The 18923-nt window shown below is 43.2% G+C and overlaps 1 long non-coding RNA gene across 1 annotated transcript; it reads left to right on the top strand.

Annotated features, from left to right (window-relative positions):
• The first annotated feature begins 955 nt into the window (after positions 1-955).
• LOC307212765 lies at positions 956-11132 on the top strand. Its single transcript, XR_013837193.1, has 3 exons — positions 956-1004; positions 2814-3010; positions 9562-11132. It is a non-coding gene; the product is annotated as an uncharacterized lncRNA (long non-coding RNA).
• Positions 11133-18923: the final 7791 nt, after the last annotated feature.

Below are 18923 nucleotides of genomic sequence, written 5' to 3'. Positions count from 1 at the left end.
CAAACTTGGTAGTGTCAGTTGAGAGTAGTGTCAGTTGAGTGCTGGTGGTTGCTAGGTTGCGGAGGTCCTTGTGACACGCCCTTCATTGTGACACCTCCCTATGCTGGCTCCTTGGTCACTAGGGCTCTAGAGGCATAGCAATCTCCTTTGGTTTGATCATTCAGCGAGTGAGAGAGAAAGTGGATAGAGATGTAAGTAGACTTTCTAATCATCATCTGCATTCTGTGCTGGTAACGCTCCATGAGAGCCTTAGGGAACATTTAAAATAGGGAGGTCCTAAGGAAAAGCAGGACATTCCGGGATGACATTAGAAAGTGGGACAGCTTTTGTAAAACTGGGACTGCCCCTGGGAAATAGGGGCACTTAGGGGGTTTGTTTCCTGGCCTTTGACACCAGAGTTGTATTTTCAAGACTTGTCCTGTTGACACCCAATGCCCTTTTGAGTTGGGGGCGGTTATTGGGTTGTTTTTGTTTTTATTATGTATTTTGTATTTTGATATTGTGATCTTATCCTGTGAACTGCTCTGAAACCTGTGGGTATAGGGCGGTATACAAATTTAATTAATAACAACAACTATAATAATTTTAGATGGTTGTAACCTGCCCTGGGACCTGCTGGTGAAGGAGGGTAATAAAATGAATAAATATGCAAAGTGTGATTTCTGGTTCAGCAATATAGGACCAAAGAGGCAGATAGTAGATTAGACAGCTAATGCTCAGTAGGAGCAGGAACAACGGAAACTTGAATATAAAGGAATAAATTTCATTTTACATATTTGTAAAAAGCTGAACGTGGATTAAAAGCCATATAAGGAAACATAGTAGTGTCAGTTGAGAGTAGTGTCAGTTGAGTGCTGGTGGTTTCTAGGTTGCGGAGGTCCTTGTGACACGCCCCTCACTGTGACACCTCCCTCTGCTGGCTCCTTGGTCGCTAGGGCTCTAGAGGCATAGCAATCTCCTTTGGTTTGACCATTCAGCGAGTGAGAGAGAAAGTGGATGGAGATGTAAGTAGACTTTTTCATCAGCATCTGCATTCTGTGCCGATAATGCTCCCTGACAGTCTTAGGAAACATTTAAGAGATTAAGATCAGGAATAATTTAAATGCTTCAGCCAGCCCTTCTGGGCATCTTTATGACTCCACCCACTGTTTTGTAACATCAAATGAAGGGAAGTGACTGTGGGTTCTGCTTACACTTTAGGAAAAGGAAAACTAATAACATGTCACGCCTTGCAGAAGGGCGTTCTTTCTGGGCTAGTGACAAAAGAGTCACTTGCTAACTCGCCATGGGAGCATTAAGAATGCCCTCTGAAGAGGGTAATAGAGCTTCCTCCCCTTCCTGCCTCCCAGGGTCCATTTTTCAAAGGACAGCCAAGGTACAAAACCCTTCAGCAGGCTGATGTTTCCTTCTATAGTATTATTAGTATGTGGTATTTGATGTTTCTCTTTTAAACATCCCTGCTCCACATAAGCAAATCCACCTCTTTCAATGAGATGATGAGAATTGTCTTATAATATCCAGTGGGTGCTATTTTGGCTAGAGTATTCAAGCACTCTCTTCACAGGATACCCATTATAATATGCCTAGGGAAGTGAATTCATCTTGAGCTTTGAGTCCTGAATACCCAAACCAGTTTAGGGATTTAGATCAGGAGAGTATTGTGAGTCCCATTTCTCACATTTTAACCCTTTCTTCTTGTTTTGGTCCTGAGGAAAATCTTCTCTTCAAATCTGGTATCTGAATTGAGAGGAAATCCCCCATGGGTGCCAATCCTGCACACTAAGTGTGACTGAATATTGAGGCTCTTGTCTGTTTTCGGCCTACCAAATATTTGAGAGATAGCTTTATGGCTCCCTCTTGGTCTTATTCAGTTTTCTGAACCATTGCTTGGTTTTCTAAGGCTACGTTACAAACTTGCCCCATAAAAACACTTGACAGCTATGAATTCCTTCCGTACGCCCTCACATTTCCATCTGACTCATTTATGATATTATTATCTTCCTGAAATAATTTGTAAACTGTGCGTGATTCATGCCTGGGAATTATTTCATCCTACTGATGTGGGTGGAGTAACCTCCCCCACCTCCTGTTAAGAAATTCACCAAACATTCCACTTCGATGAATATGAAGTACAGAGCCTAAACTTTGCAATTGTCCTTTTCTTGATGGATATTCCGTTCTGGATTTTCTGTACACAGCAGGAAGTTGAATTGGGTTCAGTTGGGCTCCCTCTGACAAAGGGGTGGGTGGCCTAACACTTTTTGTACGACAAGCTGAGATTGGTTTTTGAATGAATTACTGCCCTTTGGTTTCGAAAGTTATTTAGGGTGAATGGGCATTGCTGGCCAACCTCAGTCTCCCCTCGGCCTGCCCCCCAACCTGCCTACTTACAACCAGTCTAGCAGATGACACTGCCCGTCAGCTTCATGTCGGTGCTTGCCCCTTGTAGAACTCCCCAGGGAGATGAACGGGGACAATACTAGAATTAGATGGCTGTACCTGCCATTGGGCTCTCTACCTTCTGCCTGTCAGGAACTGGCTGTATGAGGAAGTGTGGTGGGAACCACCCGCCCAAGAGCCCCCCCCCCCCGGGGACACAGAAGACGACAACTTAGATTCCCAGATGGTGGTGGGAAACTGAAGAACAGTCTGTAGAAGGATGAGCTGGGAGGTGCAAGAACCATGGGGTTTGAGCTATCAAGAGGGGAGCCGAACTAGAGGACTGGGCTGTGTTGTTAATTTCTGTAAATAAATTGTATTTTGTTCCTCCCATGTGTGTGTCCTGGTCTGTGGTTGACCTGGCTCGTTGACAGCACATTGACACTGCCCTACCAGTCCAAGTGAGCGCCAGACACTATTGTATTGGTGGTGAGATTTCTTCCTCCCAACACGCACAACTTACAGAGGACAGCCACTGGCAATGAGAGACTGGTGTGCAGCAAAAGAAACGGGGAGATCTGATTATCTCAAAGTACTGGTCTGGAGGTCTACCATGTTCTTCAAGTGAATGGTAAGTTGAGCACATGAGCTGCACTCTGTTACTTTTGGATGCTGCCTCCACCCTACGGAGTGGGCATAGTTCTGATACCTAACATGTTGTATACCATCCACCTTTTAATTGATTCATTCTCGGTACTTTCCATTAGCACTGGGCGTTCGATGGGAAGATGGGAGACCTTCTGTGTTATACTGTGATAATCAAATGGGAGCAGCCGTTATGGAAACAGCAAAGGTTGGTTCTAAATGTCATTCATATGATGCAAAGGCTGCAATTCAGGATCCCCCCAAAAAATTGCTTTTAAAATTGTCTAGATGATTGTCGCTGCTTTGGTTGTGTTCTATGTGAGCAGGAGCCTTCAAGGTTTACAGCTGACCCTTGAACAGCACATTCCCTTTTTGCTGCAAACCTTGGGGCATGCATGGGCAACGCCTGTGTTTGTCGGGAAGACAGTGGGGTAGAAGACAATGCAGAATGCAGAAGTCACCAGACAGAGAACAGCAGAGTGCCGTAATTTGGATGTTGGTAGACAAGTACTTCCCAAAAAGACATATTGCCATGGATGAACCTTCCTTCTCTTGTAAATTGCTGTGCTGCAATCTGTGGAGACTGCTCTAATGTCGCCCCTCCAGTGGCATAAAAGTGGACAACTTTGTGTTGGAATTGGAAATGTCTACAGATGTTTCAGAAACAATCCATGAATAAGATAGTAGATTCCTCTTGGGATGCAGATCAGGAGAGTGCTCTGGGTCCCATTTCTCTTTCTTTTCTAGGTTTTCAAGACTGCAAAAAATCTTATCCCGCTTTGGGAAAAGAAGTAAGGTCTCACCCCTCCCAGAGACGTACCCCTCCCTTTCTCCCTCCCCTTCCTGCCTCCCAGGGCCCATCTTTCAAAGGACAGCCAAGGTACAAAGCCTTTCAACATGCTGATATTCCTTACATAGTAATATTAGTCACTAAGGTTGCTTAGAAAAGGTCTTTCTGCAACTCTCTGAGGCATATTTTGAAGTTCAGATAAATCAAAATAACTTTTGGGACAATGGATGTTTAGGAAAACTAAGAAGAGTACTAGGGGAGTAGATTCTTCTTGGCTTCTCCTCGCAAATCTTATGCTTTTTGAATACCCCTCCAGCAGTTCATTTTGACGTCCGAAGTTTTGTTTCAGTGAAATTCAACTCTGTCCTGTAACCTTACACTGCCTGATTCCATTGAGTAGCAGCCACTGCAATGCCTACACTAGTCATGGGAGGAGAGCCAAATGGCAAACTGTCCTTATGTCATGTTGAGATTTCTACTGTTTCAACAGACACAAAAGCAATATACAAGAAGCTGCCTAAGGTCTTTGGAGGCCAGAGGTGGCTCTGCCACCTTTGATGGCAGAAGAAAAGTTTCCTTAGGGACAGAAGGTGACAATCCCCTTTGTGTGTTGGCAGTGCATTGTAAGATTGGGCAGTGCTTGCTAAGCAGGCAGTTATTTAGGAAGGCTTTTCTCTAACCACTTTCCTAACTCGGTGTCAGGGAAGAGTTAGAAGTTTCCAGTTTATCAGAGGGAGAAAGCATTCCCCAAGGGGGGAAGGAGAGCAGTGAATCTAATAGAAGGGAGCAAGAGGAACAACAGGGAGGGACCGGCTGTTCCCAGGAAAGGCAAGGGTGAAGTTCTAGCTCAGATTCGGAGGAGGGGAGATACAAGCCAGCTCTAGCCAGGAGGTTAGAAAAAAGAGCAGGAAAGCGAAGGGAAGGGCGCGTTCCACATTTTGAGAGTGGCTGGTCATGGAGAAGCAGAGCTCAGAAGGTATCTGAAAGAAGTGACTCTGAGGAATAATATTTAAGAACCGTTTATAAGATTGTTTTGTTAATAATCAATAAAAAGTTATAAAAGAACAAGAAGCGTTCGTGTGGTGATCTGAAGAGGACAACGACCAGGCCTGACACTCGGCAGTTGAAGATGTCTTCTTGTGCTCCTCCCCTGACTTTGAGTTGACTTGCTTCTGTTGGTCTGCCTCTATCTAAACTCCAGATTGAAAGGAGTTTAGAGGAGGAATAGACATGAAGGGCAATATAGAAATTTAATAAATAATAAAAATATTAATATTAGCAGACAATAAAGCTCCCAGTGGCTACCAGTCATAATGATACTTTCAGAATCAAATAAAGCCCAATTTTGCCCATTGCTTGGCATAATGGCCAGAAATGGCTGATGCCCTTATCCTGCCTGTGAATTGCTGGTCTGGTCCAGCAAGGCTGCTCTGGTAATATTATATGTGCTGTACAAATGTTTACACAATGGATAATGATAAGTGGAAAGTTTCTGAGTGGGGTGAAGCCATAAAGCCACTTTCAAAGAAAGTGACGCCTGGGTGCATTCTCTGGTGACACAGCTGTCTGATAGGACTATACCTTGCGATGTTTGAAGTGGATCTGAATATCCCTGTTGAACTGTTTTCAATCAATCAATCTTTATTACGGTCCAGAGACCCAACAAATCGTTACAAAGCAATGCACAATTCAGACAGCCCACCTCCAGGTTAAACAAGCATTTTGTTCAGACTTAAAGATAGGTACCATTGGTTCTTGCAGCCACTGATAAAAACTTTGCCACTGCTAATGTTCTAGCGTTTGTCCGGTCTTCCAATAGGAACCTGACATAGTGAGCCTCTGATTTTCCCAGGAATGGTACCAGCAAGGGTAATATCAGTTCAGCTTGCTCATATTTCGCACAGTGCAGCAAAATATGTTTTATAGAGTCGATGTCTTGAGCACACGAGCCAAGTCTGTCCTGGTAGGGAACTCCTCTCAACCTGCCATCCAACACTGCAGAAGGAAAGACATTTAGTCTGGCTTTGAAGAATAACCTTCGATAATTTGGTACTGTCAGGTTTTTAATGTAAGGTGTTAACTTAAAGACATGCCCATATTGTACTCCAACTGCCAGTGGACTGCGTGTGATCAAGATCGCAAGTCACTGTGTGTATTATCTCATAATCTTTGCTTTAACGTCTTTTGGGCGCCTTCATAATAAAGTTGGGGGGGGGGGGATTACAGACCAATAGAGGTGGCTTTTCTAGCCATGGTTTTCTGCCATTTGCTGACAAACTCCTCATTTGTCAGGTGTTGGTACAAACCCTTCCCTAGATCAAACACTGAAAATCCTGAGCCAATGTTTTAGGGCAGCCCACCGTTGAACTGTTTTCTCTCTCAGCGTAGAGTGAACCACCCTGAGACCTGCGGGAATTGGGCGGTATATAAATTCAATGAATAAATAAATCCCTTGCTCCATATAATAGTACATTTCTGTGTACTGAGCACATGCATGGGGCACACAAAAATCAGTACAGGTGTCCAGGCATGAGCAGAAAGCATTCCATAAAGGTTCCCACACCTGCTACAGCTAAAAGCAACACAGCTTGGCAGACACAACAATATGCTATGCCCGATGTCCTGTGAATTAGGAGGACATTCTTATCTCCCCCAGAGGATTTACTAGCACCATGGATTCTATCCTAACATCTAATAATGTGCCAATTAACCAAGATACCTTCAGGATAATTCCCAGAGCTGAAAGTGACCACTTTCCACTTGAGTTATCTCTGACATCATTCGTTTCTCCTGCCTTTTCTAAATTATTGGATGAAACGGAATATCTGATACTTGGAAATAGAAGGTTAAAATGGAATGCACAGGTCCAAGGAAAAATTATTCAGATCCTGGATTCCCATGAATTTGCTTTATTAAAGGGGGAAATGTTGTTAGAAACAGGAAACATAATCGGACTTTATGAGAACATAATCAACCGAATGAGCCCACTGATGACAACTAGTGTGATAAAAAACAAAGTTAAAGACAGAAGGACATTCTGTGCACCTCTTTCACAAATCCAGGCCCAGATCCCCATTGCTTACTGGCCTGAATCTGCAATCATTTTGCCACCCAAGGGGAAAATGGAATTTGCTGCATGAAGGGGGCTTTGCAGCTCAAAGGCTTCAGCATCATAGCATTTACCAAACCTCTACCATAAAAGATGCAAGCTCTGCTTGGCCTTCAAGGAGTATCGTTTTACCTGGCTAGCAATCATTTTTAGGTCGTTTTGAAATGAACCAACCATCTGGTCTGCATTTTTGACAGATGAATGGTTATTGCTCAAATAATTTTCTCTGACACATAAGATACTTATTTTTAACAGCTCGTTCTTGTGGGCTCATTCTGATGTATCATTTCGTGCTTACACAATTAATTCTGAAAGTCATCCTGTGAATAATACACACATGTTAGAAAGTTATGGCAGAACGGGTTAAGAGCTGGCTTAACTTTTTCTTTTCCCCAGTACTGATGCTGTGAGCAGATCCTACAAATAGTCTGTTAACAGGATTCTGTCCAAAAGTAATTGTTTGAGCTCAAAGGGATAAGGTGGGGCTTTTTAGCTCTTCCCACATGTGCCTTCCTGCATCTGCCAGCACCTGCTATTCACCCATCGTTCCTGTCCAAAAAAGAGGCCTGATCTGAAAACATGTGGTATAACTTTAAGGGTCGGGCCAAAGGATTTTGCTGCCTGAGGTGGACAAGAGATGCTCCCAACATCCCCATTTCATATGCAGAAACAGATCAGACAATCTTACTTCAGCACTGCTTGGCGGGGCAGCATCCTGCACCGTACCTGAGGGCAATAAAATTGCTTAAGAGGTACATGGCAGGTCAAAAAGGGACTCACAGCTCTGTCCTCCAACAGCTGGGAACAGCCAGGGTTCGGGGGGGGGGTCATGCCGCCACTGCCATTTCCCCCCTTCCACACATCCAGCATCCGCTAGCTGAGGTGGTTTCACCCCACCTTGCCTAACTGAAGGGCCAGCCCTGGAATTTACACAGCCTTGTTTGCACATGCATGCCCGTCACTTATTCACTGTTAAATCCAACTCCACCAACAGACTTTTCATATTGCCTCATCTTGCTTCGGATGCAGTCTTTCTCACTGCAGTCCATCCACACACAATTCACCTCAAGCGTATGTTGGTTTGTTTTTTTCCATCCTGTGCTAATTAGCTGACCAATGCCACCAAATGTTTGTGTTAGCACCAACGCCACCGTCATAATTAGTTGTAACCAGGGCTTTGTAACTCACCAGAACTCTGTTCAGGCGCCATTGTCATTCTAAGAGAACAAGGGAGGTGTTCATGGTGAGTTCTGACACCTCTTTTTCCAGAAGAATAGCACTGGTTGTAACTATTTGTTCTCACTGTTCTTGTTAATACAGGCATAGGCTGCCTCACCCCACTTCATGGGGAGACCAGTTCTGTGAGATACTAAATCAGGCATAGGCAAACTCGGCCCTCCAGATGTTTTGGGACTACAACGCCCATCACCCCTAGCTAACAGGACCAGTGGTCAGGGATGTTGGGAGTTGTAGTCCCAAAACATCTGGAGGGCCGAGTTTGCCTATGCCTGATTTAGTATCTCACAGAACTGGTCTCCCCATGAGGTGAGGTGAGGGAGCCACCTCAAGCAGCACCCTCCAAGGTGCAGAGAGGGAAGCTTTGCATAATGTCTCCCCTCCTGCTAAGTCAGGGAGAGGGGAGGCGGTCTATCGCCCAGCTTTGCCTAGGGGCAGCAGGGGAGATTCCCCTCCCCTCCAGCCAGCAGTGTGGGCGGCCTCTCCTGAAGGGAGGAGCCAATGCAAAGCTCTGCTTCCAAGGGTGGGAGAGCATCCTGAAAGGATCGTTCCCCCCGCCCAGTACGGGAGAGTCCTCAAGGGCTTCTCATGAAAGAGGAAAAGCTCATACAATGTTTGCCCTCACAGCAGGACCTTTTACCTCAGGGGCCAAAACGCCTCAGGCTGTCTCTGCTCACTCAGCTACAGGTGCACCACTATGCTTGACATTCCAGCATCTGATGGGGGCTGCAGTACATGATACAGTGGTACCTCGGGTTACATACGCTTCAGGTTACATACGCTTCAGGTTACACACTCCGCTAACCCAGAAATAGTGCTTCAGGTTAAGAACTTTGCTTCAGGATGAGAACAGAAATCGTGCTCCGGCGGCACGGCGGCAGCAGGAGGCCCCATTAGCTAAAGTGGTGCTTCAGGTTAAGAACAGTTTCAGGTTAAGTACAGACCTCCAGAACGAATTAAGTACTTAACCTGAGGTACCACTGTAGTCCATATAACCCCACCATGCTAAATGGGGGAGTTGGGATTGGCCCCTTAGTCTATAACCGTCTTCCAAGAAAATAAGAGTTCTCAGCATCATTGCTTATTGCAGAAGTTACACAAAAGCAAACCGGTAGCATAATTATACTATCTGATGGTCACCTGCATAGTAGGAAAGGATGGCCCCAAAATTCAGCCATTTACCCTTTTTTTCTGTAACTAAAAAAAATCATGGAATAAAAGAAATCCCATTAAATCTATTATTTGGTGGGCTGTGATCTACAAAAGCTCTTTCCGTAATAAATTCGTTAAGTCTTTAACATGTGGCGAGTCTCTTTGTCATTCAAGTGCCAAGGAAACCAATTGATAAGAAATCAAATTATGTGCAGGCCCCTCTGTGAGCTTGTCCTTACTTATTTTTCAGCACCTGTTTTTGCCCGGCTGTGAAACTTCATTTACCTTTTCATCAGGATACAGGATTGGTGTGCAGATCACAGAGATGGTTGTTTGAAATACGGAAAATGAAAAAGATGGCATCGAATATTTATTTTATTTGTTTGGTTTAAGGATTTATATGCCCCCCCCTTCAGTATAACTATTTCCTGTGTGGTTTACAGACAAAAGAATGAAATACAAAGTAAATAGAATACAGGCTGCAACAGTGCTGAGGACCAGAAGACAACAGATAAATGGTGCCTTAAAAAAACAGCCCTGGTTGTTTAGATCTTTGTTTATTAAACATCTTTGGTGCAAATAGCTCCCCGGGGCAGGTAAACAAAGCACGAACTTAATACAAATCTTCAATAAAAATCAATAAAATGACAAACAGCAGCAAATAATACTGTGCCAATAAATAAATAAAGGAGAGTTTTAAATATAAAAATCACAATAACTTGATGTTTTCTTATATTATACTGTGTTTCGCTACAGATTTTTCTCTACACTGCCAATGGCAGGGAGGACAATGGGTCCTGAAAGGCTATTTTAAAACATTTAAAAGAGATGATGAAATAGATTATAATGTCTCAACGGATCTAAAAGCTAAAATATCTAAAAGAGAGAAGAAAAGGCTTAGCCAGGTGCTGAAAAGAGAGCAATATGGTGCCAAGTGAGCCTCGCTGGATGCCACAAGCACAACAGACTCTCTCTTTTTACAACATGCCATATCTCAGCAAATTGGGAAACCCAGATATTAGCATCAGTTGTGATCTCCTGGACTGGCGAGGGAGGAAAGGAGATTTAACAGATTGCAGGGACTGATAGCATGAAGGGTTTTCAAGGTCAGCACCAACACTTTTCTAAGCTGAGCTTAGAAATGGACTGGGAGCCAAGCAGAGTTGAGAGGCCCAGGGAAATTAAAAGGTCTTTCTGGCAACTAGGGGCAAGAGAAGCACCCCTATGCTCAACTGATAGGCTCTTTGTTGGGCGATAGGAAATCAGAAACCACCATCAGGAAGTAACAAGGAGGGCAGGTTAATGGATGGGAGGCCCTCCTTCTAGTCAGAGGTTGGTGGCAACCGTGGTGAGTTCACTGCATGCACATGCATCCAATCTGAGTTGTCAGTTCAGGGGTTGGAGAAGCCATATTTCTAAAAACCCTAAAACTAAAATACTTTGCTTCCGGGGGGGGGGAATACTGATAGAGTAGGGCAGGGGTCAGCAACCATTTTCAGCCGTGGGCTGGTCCACTGTCCCTCAGACCATGTGGTGGGCTGGACTATATTTGGGGGGGGGGGAGAACGAATTCCTATGCCCCACAAATAAACCAGAGATGCATTTTAAATAAAAGGACACATTCTACTCATGTAAAAACACACTGATTCCATACCGTCCGGGGGCCGGATTGAGAAGGCAATTGGGCCGCATCCGGCCCCCGGGCCTTAGGTTGCCTACCCCTGAAGTAGGGTGTCCTTACTCAACTCTCCTTTATTTAGACTCATCTTCTCCTGATTATCAAAATATAACCAATTCAGGACACAGAAGTTAGCATGAAGATATAGTGGACCTGATTGTCCCCTGCTACAGACACATATGGTTGCATTATTTTGCCTGTTTGAGTTGCATGAGGAAGCTGGTCTTAGAAAGTACATGATCAGCAAAATAGAAGGAGCCATGTGGACAGCCAGTGGTCTTCTTTTATTGTATATAAGTGATTGAGATCAGAGAGAACCTGGCTGAGCATGTGGACCATGTAGATAGCTGTTTATTATTATTCTTATTATTAGCTGTAGTAGTAGTTTACTGCCTGGCTGTGTTTGTGTGTGAGATGGAGAACGTGTATGAGTGTTAATGCAAAGCCCTTGGGGATAAAAGAAAAAATCTGCAATAATCCCTTTTACCCCAGGGTATGTGTCTCAGGTGGAGAATGAGAGTGCTTGTTGTTCTTGTTTTGGTTGGTTGTTTGCAACAGATGAGAGAATGAAGGGGTTGATGGCACCAAATGTTGAATAAAATGAAATTCTTCAGCGTTCTCTTGGCTGCTAAGTAATTGTTCCACCAACTGTGCAAATGCGGTGAAGAATCCCTCCCAGGCTCTTCCTCCCCTAAGCAAATAAAATAATTAAAATTAAGCATTTTCTATTTTGTCTCTGTGGAAAAGGGAGAGGTAGAGGTATTTTCCTTTTACTTTTTCCAACCTTGCCCACATTTTCAAAGAGCTCTCTGCAAGTCTCCTGCACCCTGAGCCTATATAATAATAATAATAATAATAATAATAATAATAATAATAATTTATTTATACCCCGCCCATCTGGCTGGGCCTCCCCAGCCACTCTGGGCGGCTTCCATAAAAACAAAAAATACAGTAAAATATCACACGTTAAAAACTTCCCTAAACAGGGCTGCCTTAAGATGTCTTCTGAATGTCAGGTAGTTGTTTATCGCTTTGACATCTGCTGGAAGGGCGTTCCACAAGGCGGGCGCCACTACCAAGAAGGCCCTCTGCCTGGTTCCCTGTAGCTTTGCTTCTTGCAATGAGGGAACCGCCAGAAGGCCCTCGACGCTGGACCTCAGCGTCCGGGCTGAACGATGGGGATGGAGACGCTCCTTCAGGTATACTGGACCGAGGCCATTTAGGGCTTTAAAGCTCAGCACCAACACTTTGAATTGTGCTCGGAAACGTACTGGGAGCCAATGTATATCTATCTGCTCAGAAGTAAGGCTTGTTTGTTTGTTAAATTTGTATACCACCCTTCATCCAAAGATCTCAGGGTGGCGGTTCACAAGATAAAAATACAAGGTAAAGGTAAAGGGACCCCTGACCATTAGGTCCAGTTGTGGCCGACTCTGGGGTTGCAGTGCTCATCTTGCTTTATTGGCTGAGGGAGCCGGCGTGCAGCTTCCGGGTCATGTGGCCAGCATGACTAAGCCGCTTCTGGTGAACCAGAGCAGCACCCGGAAACACTGTTTACCTTCCCGCTGGAGCGGTACCTATTTATTTACTTGCACTTTGACGTGCTTTCGAACTGCTAGGTTGGCAGGACCAGGGACCGAGCAACGGGAGCTCACCCCGTCGCAGGGATTCGAACTGCCAACCTTCTGATCGGCAAGTCCTAGGCTCTGTGGTTTAACCCACAGCGCCACCCGCATCCCAAAAATACAAGATAAAATGTTAAATGCGGTTTACTATTAGGGGTAATTACACTGGAATGCAGTTTCACTCACACTGTTGCCCAGCAAAGTCTTTGCTAAGAAAACACTAAATTATATCTTTTTATTATTATTATTACTCTGTTCTTTAAAGTGGTTGGCTGGTTATCTACATAAATACATATATATACATAAACACCACCAGTTACCTGGGTGAGTATATATCTAGGAAGCAGGGCTTTTTTTCAGCCGGAACTCGCTGGAACTGAGTTTCAGCACCTCTCAGGTGGCAGCCATTGTCATTATAAGATAACAAGTGATTCATGATGAGTTCTGGCACCTCTTTTTCTAGAAAAATAGCACTGCTAGGAAGCATACTCTTATTTTTCAATACAGCTGGGAGTGACAGCTCTCTCCCCGAGTTGCTTGGGAGAGTTAACTTAATGGAGAAGGAGTCTTTTTTAGCAATAGTAGGAGTAATATCTAGTGATGCTCCGCAAATCCTGGCTGTAATGAAAAAGGTTCTGGGGTAAGTCTGCCACCATTTGAGCTGTGCAGCCCTTATCTCTAATTCTAATTGCTTGAGAACTGAATATGGGTACTTAGTGATCAAAGAAGGGTACTCTGCAGATGCCCCCTACTCTTTTAATAATGTTTTATTGGTCAGAGAAAGCATAGGCAAAAAAAGCATAGGCAAAAACATGACAGGAAACTACTGACCGGTGAGCTTGACATCGATTCCAGGAAAGGTCCTAGAACAGATAATTCGACAGTCAGTCTGTAAGAACTTAGAAAAGGATGCTGTGATTACCAAGACCCAGCAAGGGGTTTCTCAAAAACAAAGTCATGCCAGATGAATCTCATTTCTTTTTTTGATGGCATTACAAGCTTGGTGGATCAGGGGAATACTATGGATGTAGTATATCTTTATTTCAGTAAGGCTTATGACAAAGTGCCCCATGATATTTTTGTGAGGAAGCTGGTAATATGGTTGAACTACATGACTCTTGGGGTCCCTTCCAACTCTACGATTCTTTGATTCTAAGACACACACACAAACTAAATCCACTATAATTCAGTACATTGTTGTTTAATACTTGTATTTTAAAGCACCTTTTGTTTCATGTTTTGTTTTTTTTCCACTTTATTTTGTTTAACTGAAATACTGCCATTAAAAAAATTGAAAAAGAAAAAAGACAACACCAAAAGGTGTTCTGGATAATGAAAAGTTAAATTTGAGCTGGGGTGGGGTGAGAAATCCAACATGCAACAGGAAGCGAGCCTTCTTCACATTTTTAAAATGTGTGTTTAGGGGTTTTTTGCAATTGATGTGTAAGTATGTGTGAAGGGATTGCTGAAACTGACTGTTTATGTGCACTTAGCTTTTATATGGCCTGTTGTGCATTATATGGGAATGTGCTTTTCTCTTGTTTGTTCATTCGTGGAATATGGTCTTAATTTATGATATCTGCCTTGCCCTTCCTGTGGGAAGAAGGAACTCCATTGTGTTTGCGAAAGCTGGCGTGTCTTTTGTCTGAGGGGCTCCATGGTTTCCTGTCAATTGCAGGGAACCCGTTGATAAGGCTACATCTACAGGCAACCAGCCTGGAGGCATCAGTCTAAGGCAGAACTCCTGAGGCATCAGGATAGAGGATTGTCTGCAACTCCTTGTTTGTCCTTTGCTTCACTGGGGATAAGCTGGTTTTCTGTAACTTTTCCTTGAGAAACTGGTCCTATTAATTTTTTTGTTTGGGGATCCTGTCATCTTATTTTTAACACCCCCATGCCTAAAAGCCATAGACTAAACAATCTTGAAAGGCTTCAGGTAGACCTCAGGAAAGCATTAAGGCTGATTGGATGAAGGGCAAACTTGTAGAAATAAATTCCCCTTGTATCTGGTGACAGTGACCACTGTCTAAAGGAAAAGGGTGGACTGACTAGAAGGGAATGCCACTCAGACTATATGTGACTCAGGGTGGTTGGGAAGTGGCCATCATAGGGTGCAATCAATACATGATTTTGGAAACTTATGCCATGTGGTATGGCTTAATTTATAAATAAGAGATATGGACTCATTGAATTGTTGAGTTGGAAGGGATCCAGATGGTTATTTAGTCCAACCTTCTGCAATGCAGGGATCTCTGATAGATTGTACTGTACATGACAGATGGCCATCAAACCTCTGCTTAAAAACCTCCAAGAAAGGAGAGTCTGTTCCACTGTGGAAAGCTCTTACTGTCAGAAAGCTCTTCCTGATGTATAGTCAGAATCCCATTTCTTGGAGCTTGAAAACAAGCTTGATCCATGTGGCAGCCCTTTAGATATTTCAAGATGGCCATTGTATCTCCTCTCAGCCTCCTCTTTACCAGGCTAAACATCCCCAGCGGCCTCAACCGGTCCTCAAAAGGATCCTTGACCCTTGATCATTTTGGTTTCCCTCCTCTGTACATGTTCCAGCTTGTCAACATCCTTCTTAAATTGTGGTGCCTAGAACTGGACAAAGTACTCCAGGTATGATCTGATCAAGGCAGAATAAAGCGGAACTATTACTTCCCTTGATTCGGACACTCTGCTTCTGTTGATGCAACCTAGACTAGCATTAGCTTTTTATTGCTGCTGCATCACACTGTTGACTCATGGTCTACTAAGACCCCTAGATCATGGTCTACTTAGACCCCTCAATTCTTTTCATATGTACAATTGGCAATCCAGGAGCCAGTCTTCTCCAGAAATCCTACCTGGGCTTTCTTAAATGGAAGCTCTTTCCACAGCCATAGACATGCAGAGAGTAATAGTTGTTTTTAGTCAAGAGACACTGTCACTCTGCACATGTGTAATGGCACACATTTCTTAATAAGTGCTGTGCAGGTCCTATTGTGATGTAAACAGCCAGATTAAAAATTACAGCACTACAAAGTCAAAATGTTACCATTTGCTGCTGGGTTCAAGGATCTGTACGGAAGAAGAGTCTGGCTCTTTTGTACTTTTCAGTTAGCGTTTCTAAAGCTTGGGTTGAATTACATTTGGACCTTTGATCCCAGGTAGTCAGGAAGACTTGGAGGAACTAACTGGTTGCTGGGAGAAGCCAGCTACTCTGTTAAACGGACAACATCAGGGCAGATTATTGAGCAACAATTAAATTTTGCTTCTCATAGTTTTATGGATATTCCTCATTATTACTCTAAGAAATCACGTACATGCATTTTAAATCAGCCTCATTGCATTATTGTTTTAAGAACATTGTGGTTTAAGGCAAGTAAATCTGCAAGTAAATTAGTAAGTCAAGCGCAGTTAAAACGTTCAGGCAGTGAAATAAAATCTTTGGGCATATTCTCTAGTAAGTGAAGCCTCGGTTAAACCATTCAGGCAGTGAAATAAAGTATTTGGGCACTAACAACTCTGCTTCTGGATTGACAAGTTTAATTCCTTGGCCAAATGCACGTGTGGAGTTGATGGGTGGCCGTGTGGCTTCTCGATTCACTATTCTTGACAGATCTGTGTGTTTTGACTCAATTCTCTTGTCAATGATTCACTCAGCGCCCTTAAAACTAATCTTAGCTTTACTATATATCAGTCTAGATTATGGGAGATGGAAAGTGGAGTGTAAGATCATCTATTGTCAGGGGGTTCCAGGGCCTGCCTGCATTTTTAGTTAGAATTCCACCCTGATTCCATTTCACTCCAAATTTATGCCAAAGGCCTGCAAAATCTATTTCTGCAAGTGCACATTACCCCAAGGATGAATCCCCAGCTGATTCCCCATATCAGCTGCATCAGGTGAGTGTACCTTTTATAAACTGTTCGCCTAAGGCTAAATCACCTTATTATGCACGCAGCGGAAAGAAGATTGCTGGCCAAATCTCTTTTGACAATTTAATTGATAAGTTCACCTAAATGAAAGCAAGGAAGAAGACGTACAAGGAGGCTACCAGGTAAAATATCAAATGATTCATTAATTATTATACTAAGGGGCTTTCTGTTTTAATCGTGCAAATGTTCTCATAACTTTTGCTCCTTTGTCTCTTTTTGTACAAACTGTAAACTTTCATAGAAGCTATTATTGTAATATCCTGATACTGTGATGCGTTTGCATTCCATTAAAACAGGTTTCCCTGCTGACTTTGCATTCATGATCAATAATGAATTGACCATGATGAAATGCTACACACTTAAACATATAGCACACTTATTCTGTTGCTGTTCCATGTACTTAAAATATATTGTGTTTCCTATTGAACACATTTAGGAGGAGGGTCCAAAAAGTTAGCCTCTTCCTCTGCCAGTGCCTCCAATGCTCTCAGTGTTGTGTTACTACTACCAAGCTCCTGAACTGAGCTCTGTGCTTCAGGGGCACTCTCTAGTTTATACGGGGAGAGGTGATCCTTAAAGTATTGAGGTCCTGAGCCATGCAAGGCTTTATAACTTTGACCCACAGAGACTGTAATTACTAAGTTTTGCCTGTTCTTGTTTAGTCGTGTCCGACTCTTCGTGACCCCATGGACCAGAGCATGCCAGGCACTTCTGTCTTCAAGTTTTGCCAATAATCCTGTTGAATTGTTGTGGGTGTGCCTGTATTTTTAACTTTTCTCCAAAAGAATACTCCATGTTAAAACAGCAGCAGCAGCAACAACAGCAATTGTGCATCTGCTGTTCTGGAAAACAGAACCTCCTATGTCAATGACAGCCAACCTTGTGTCCTTCAAATTCTGTCCACACACTTACCAGGGAACAATCCCCATGGAATTCAGTGTGGTTTACTTCAGAGTATTGTGACATGAACCCAGGCTCAAAATTGTGACAGCAGGGCCCTTCTTGAAGCAAGGTAAAACCACTGGGTGCCAAGTATCAATAAAACTGCAATGTGTAATTTATTATTATATAAGTGTCTATTGTTTCTTTGCTAAGGAGAAGGATAGGGAGAGAACCAGAGAAGGTGAGGGGGCACACAACTTTTATCCCATCAGAGGAGCAACTGTGATAACAGGGCCACCTTCTGAAGAAAAGTAAGACACTTTCAGATTTTTTAGCTGCTGTTTATAAAACTGCATTGCTGAAGTGTCCGCAGTAACCTTGAGATGGAGGAGGATGGGAAGAAAATCAGAACTTGGCTATATCTCCATTACCTCTGTGACCTCCTAGCACCCCACTAGGTCCAGCGGTCACCAGTCACCACTGCATGTTTCTCCAGATTTGTTCTGGGGCTAATTGCTTCGAGCCCAGGTAAGTAAGATAACAGCCAACCCTGATGGCAATATTTTAAAAATGACAAGTCCAGAAGGGCAAAATTATCTTAGAACTGGAAATGTTCAAAGCATGTTCGGAAAAAAAGTTATATGGCATGTTTTCATATCAGTTAATTGAACTTATATTATTTTAACAGCGACCGCCCTAGAGTATTAAATATTTACAAGCAGGTAACGTATTAACTGTGCCAGCAAGCAACATTAAATAATCATGCATAGGTGACAAATTAACTCAGCCATTGAGCAGCATTAAATAACCATATAGGGATGACAAATGAATTGTTCAAGGTAATAAATTTGACAACTAGCTGCAGAGCCAAGAATATCCCCAGGAATAACCCCCTTGTCCTAATTTTTTTAAAAAAATAAAAAAACCATTTCTAAAAGCACATTGAATACTGGTCTAGTTAGTTTATATCTGAATATTTCTGAAAGCAGCCTTTAAGAAGCAAGAAAGCAAAGAGTCGGATCCACAGAACTGCACAGGGCATTCTAGGCCAATTCAGTCAACAACCAAGATATGGCACTATGTTGGTAGCACAAATCAATTGTGCAACATGCCGCAGCCACTACTAATTTGCTCAAAGGAAGGCAGGCCTGAGAGTAACACTGCACATATCTCCCAACTTTTCAAGGTATGTGATGCTGTATTGCCCTGTTTCGTTTTGTTTATTTAACCTGTTTTACCTTGCCCTGGTATTTATAGAAATGAAGGACAGGTTAAAAGGGCAGGCTAATTTCTAATGTCACATTTGGGACATTTGCCATTTTACTGGGGTATAGGAAGGTGGTAGTTTTATCCCAGTGGCCTCTCCTTCCACATAATGGATGGAAGCAAGCGCTGGGTGTTAGGTATATCCACAGAACATAGCTTTGTGGTCCTGGGATATGTGATCACAAATGGAATCCATGAACCAAAGTTTTGCATGTACCCCAGTGTTGATAAGGTACTGGG

This window comes from Podarcis cretensis (genome assembly GCF_951804945.1).
Source record: "Podarcis cretensis genome assembly, chromosome: 3".
In the NCBI taxonomy this organism is placed as follows: Eukaryota; Metazoa; Chordata; class Lepidosauria; order Squamata; family Lacertidae; genus Podarcis; species Podarcis cretensis.
This window is presented reverse-complemented; position numbering and strand designations above follow the sequence as displayed.